The sequence below is a fragment of the Athene cunicularia genome, assembly GCF_003259725.1.
Source record: "Athene cunicularia isolate RWA chromosome Z unlocalized genomic scaffold, athCun1 chrZ_part1, whole genome shotgun sequence".
NCBI classification, from domain to species: Eukaryota; Metazoa; Chordata; class Aves; order Strigiformes; family Strigidae; genus Athene; species Athene cunicularia.
Window position 1 is genome coordinate 27,232,355 of NW_020799142.1, and position 4,125 is coordinate 27,236,479.

The window sequence follows — 4,125 nt, forward strand, 5'->3', positions numbered from 1 at the left end:
GCCGTGGGTGGTGCTGGGCAGGAGCCTGGTCAGGCTTGGTGGCGGTGCGAGCGGGCGCTGTGCTTGGGGTGCTGCCGGGTGGCCGGCTTTATGTGGTGCGGCGGCTTTCCCTCGCTCGCTTTCTGGTGGCAGCGAGTTTCCGGCTGTGGTTTTCAGTTTTGGCTGGTGGCCTGCGGTGGTGTCGGGGAAGTGCGTTGGTGGGGTGGGCGCGCGTGGGGAGGGCGGTGGCGGTGCTTTGCCGGGGCTGCATTGCACCTGACAGTTTTTGGACGTTTTGGTTGTGGTTCATTGGGATATGTCACAGGAATGGGTTGCGACGAATGGGATATTTTTGTTGATGATGTGTGTTTTTTGGTGTTTTCCCTTTTCCTTTCTTGGTTAATTATTATGGCTGTTCAATCGAATTTCCCTTCTTTCTCTTTTCTGTTTTGCCTATGTAAATGCTCTGGTATTGTTTGTGGGTTTTTTTTACTTGTTAGTGTTTTCATCTCTTTTTTTGTTAATACGTCATTTCTCTTTCAGTTTGGGATATTTGTGAAGTCGTTTGTTTCTTCAGGAATCTCAGAAGTACGCAGCATCTATACATCCTCTGAAGACTTGTTTCTGTTTCTGTGCTTCTTAATGTTTATTGATGATACTTCTACAATTTTTTTATTTCCTTTTCCTTGATTTTTACCTTATCGGGATATGCTGGAAGTCTTTAATCTATGGCGTATTGAGTAATGGAGACGGAGCCAGAAATGTTTTTATGTAGTAGGAGTTTTGCTCTTTCTACTTGTTCAGGAATTTTTCCTGATCACTGTCTCTTTCTGCTTCTGAGAGGAGGAAGTCCATTAGAAAAATTTCTTTTTCCAGTTCTAGTGTTTGCTGGGTGAAATCCTTGGTTTTTATGTTATGCACTCAGACAATTAGAACTTCTTATTCTCTCTCTTGGTTATTTTGGTTTTTTTTTTTCTTTAATCATCGTTATTGCATCAATTCTTTCAGTTTTTCAAAATTTTTTTTTGATACTTTTGCTCTTGAGGTCCCAATTACAGTCTGTTTCTGAGGGTGGATGGTGTCAGAGTAGGCTGTTGATGGCTGTGTCTGTCTATGCTTTGGATATATCTCCAGCAGTGGACATCCCACAACTTCCCTTATTTCTCTTCAGTGGTTGTATCACCTTCGTGGTAAAGTTAATAATAATGTGTTTAGTCTTTCATGTTTGAATTCCTTGTGTTTCAGGTTATGTCATTTGCTCTCATGTTTTTCTCTGAGGAGGGTTTGCTTTCTTCAGCAGCCATTGAGAAGCCAGGGAAGCCCCTCCCTGCCTGGCATCACAGAGTATTTTTGTTTAGAAAGGGTGTCAGGACAACTGTTGTGACACCTGGAAGTAGAGTCTTGAGGCGTCCTGCTTTTTACCTCAATATATTTGGTCTCACTTGTTTTCTCAATCTCCAGCTGCTTACATAGTGCCTATTTGTGTTTGCACAGATCGGAGTTCTTACAGTGAGGTGTGGTCAATGTGGTGTGACTGAGCATCGAGAACAACCTTTTTGTCCTGTGTAGGAGGAGGTCAGAATTGCTGAGCTTCTGTGTTATCTTGCTCAGACTTACCTGGGGAGGGCAAAGCATCTGGAGCAGATATTTTTGGGGTGGTGTTTGGAGGGCAAAGGAATAGCCGGTGGTGTGGGAGGAGTTTATGGGGATTTCTGTGCTGGTCAGTTTGGACTGTGTAGGGTGTTGGTATTTTGGGGATGTATCTTGTTGTTTGCTGAGAATGTGTTGGGGTGAAAAAAGCCTAGACTGCTGTGTGAATGTAGCAAGGCAGGTGTCCATGGCCACTGGTGTGTGCAGTTAAGAGCATCGTGGGCCAGTTGTGGTGGTTGTAAGAGAGGGAAGAGCAGTCCTGGGCATCTCTTGTGTTTTTTATGGCTTTTTGGTGTTTCCTGGGTGGAGTTAATAGCACTGGTGTCCAAGGCCTCAGCAGGCCTTGGTGGATCCCCTCCTTGATTCTTTAGTTGCACCTTGTTTTATGCCACCCTGCTTGGTCCCAACATCCCCATTGCTGGATGTTTTTTGTGATGAGGGTGGTGGTTTGGGGGTGGCTTTCATGTCCTGGCAGTGGCAGAGGGTTGGGAAGGGAGAGGGTGGGTGGTGGGGGAGGAGGAGTGCACAGGGCAGGCATCACATCATCTGGGCAAGCATGTGCTCCAAGGGTCTGATATCAACAGGAGATGCCTATTGGATTGAAGAACCATGGTGAGTCCCTGAGAGTGGCCTGCTGTCTGGAACCTTTGACCAGGGCAGGAGGCATTGGTGGGACAGGCTGCAGGAGGGACTCTCCCTACCTGACTGCAAAGATCCTGTCTTTGTCTGTCAGGTACACGCATGATGACCACCTCTTTTCTTTTTGCTTCTTACTTGCTTTTGCAAAAAGTCTTTATTTCCAACAAGTGAATTAAATAAATATATAAATATAAAAACTAATGGCCGGATAGATAGATAAATAAATAAATAAATAAATAGATACATAAATAAATAAATAGAGTTCATGATAAGTAGTCATTGATCTGAGAGTCACGCAGTGTCCATAGGGACCTTTCTGGATGGGCTAAAGCCTGCCATGGATAATAAACACCACCCCTCTCCCCAGAACTTCATGACTGTCCATGAGCATGCAGCATAGCAGTTTCCTCCTTCTTCCAGCGAAGGTGTGGACGCAGTGTGGGTGTGCAGTCTGTGCCACAGCCTGGCCCCAGCCTTGCCGTGGTCATGCCCATTTCCCCGTCAGAGTGGTCTCCGGCCTAGAAGAGGCGGGAGCAGTGCTGAGCAGTCCCAGCCCGCTTTGCTGCTCCCTCTGCTCGATCTGTGGCTGCCGGTGTTGCCTGGGTGTGGGCTTTTGGAGCAGGTGGGTTTGGCGGAGGCCAGGCGTGGCTTGGCTCTTCATCTGCCGTAAGAGCGCGTCCACCTGTTGGAAGGCGGCGCGAGCTTGGAGGCGGACGTGGTCCCAGGCGCAGGCGCTGTGGTGGTGGGTGCGAAGGAAGTGCTGGATGTCCCTGAAGAATTTATTGATGGTGAGTGACAGATTGCGCGGTCCTTGTCTTTTGAAGAGCATCCAGTTGGTTGGCACGCATTGCTCCAGGTGGTGGATGCGGTGCTGGAGGCTGTTGAGGAGGTGGTGTCGTGCCTGGGCGTCCCAGTGTTGGGGGGTGCTGGGGCTGCTGAGGGTGTGGAAGAGGTGCTGGAGGATGCGGAGGGCGTTGGCGGCGGCTTGCTGTGGGTGGTTGGTGTGGAGGAGGGTGTCGGGGAAGAGGGGCGCCTGGTGGGGGTGGCAGGGCTGTGTCGGGCTGGGAGCCATGGCCTGGAGGAGCTGTAGGCTGTCCCAGGGGAAGGTGTCGTGTCGGGGAGGCAGGTGGTGGCAGGCGAAGGCGGTGGCGAGAGCCGTCAGGAGGAGCAGGAGCGGCGGGGCGCCGGGGCGCAGGCGGGGCTGTGGGGTTGCGGGCGCAGCCATGGTGGGGCCGTGGGTGGTGCTGGGCAGGAGCCTGGTCAGGCTTGGTGGCGGTGCGAGCGGGCGCTGTGCTTGGGGTGCTGCCGGGTGGCCGGCTTTATGTGGTGCGGCGGCTTTCCCTCGCTCGCTTTCTGGTGGCAGCGAGTTTCCGGCTGTGGTTTTCAGTTTTGGCTGGTGGCCTGCGGTGGTGTCGGGGAAGTGCGTTGGTGGGGTGGGCGCGCGTGGGGAGGGCGGTGGCGGTGCTTTGCCGGGGCTGCGTCGGGGGCAGGTCGGCTGTAGTGGTTGAGTGGGGGATGCGAAAGCGCGCGCTGGGGCAGAGCCCCTGGGGGCAGCTGTGGCGGGGAGGTGCGTGAGGGTTTCCCTGTGAAGAGGCTGCGGCTGAAGTTTCCCTTCCTGCCCAAGTGCGCCTTGCGCCCCGTGCCGGTCCGTGGTGCGTTTTCCTTTCGCCTTTGTTTTCATCTTGGCTGGTCTTTCCTTTTCGTGTTGGGCAGGGTTTTGAAGTGATGTCACTTGGCAGAGCCTGGGGAGCCCCCTCTTGGAGCGAGGGCCTGGGGGTGGCGGCGGCGCCTGGCGAGGAGGTGCCTGTGGGTGCAGGCCCCTGAGCAGTGGCTGTGTTGGTGGCTGGAGCTGCCGCA

At 52.6% G+C, this 4,125-nt stretch overlaps 1 protein-coding gene across 3 annotated transcripts in view; it reads left to right on the forward strand.

The window, feature by feature from the left end:
• UBAP2 (ubiquitin associated protein 2) overlaps window positions 1–4,125 on the forward strand; it is a 91,555-nt gene that overhangs the window by 76,198 nt on the left and 11,232 nt on the right. The gene's annotated exons all lie outside the window — the stretch shown is intronic.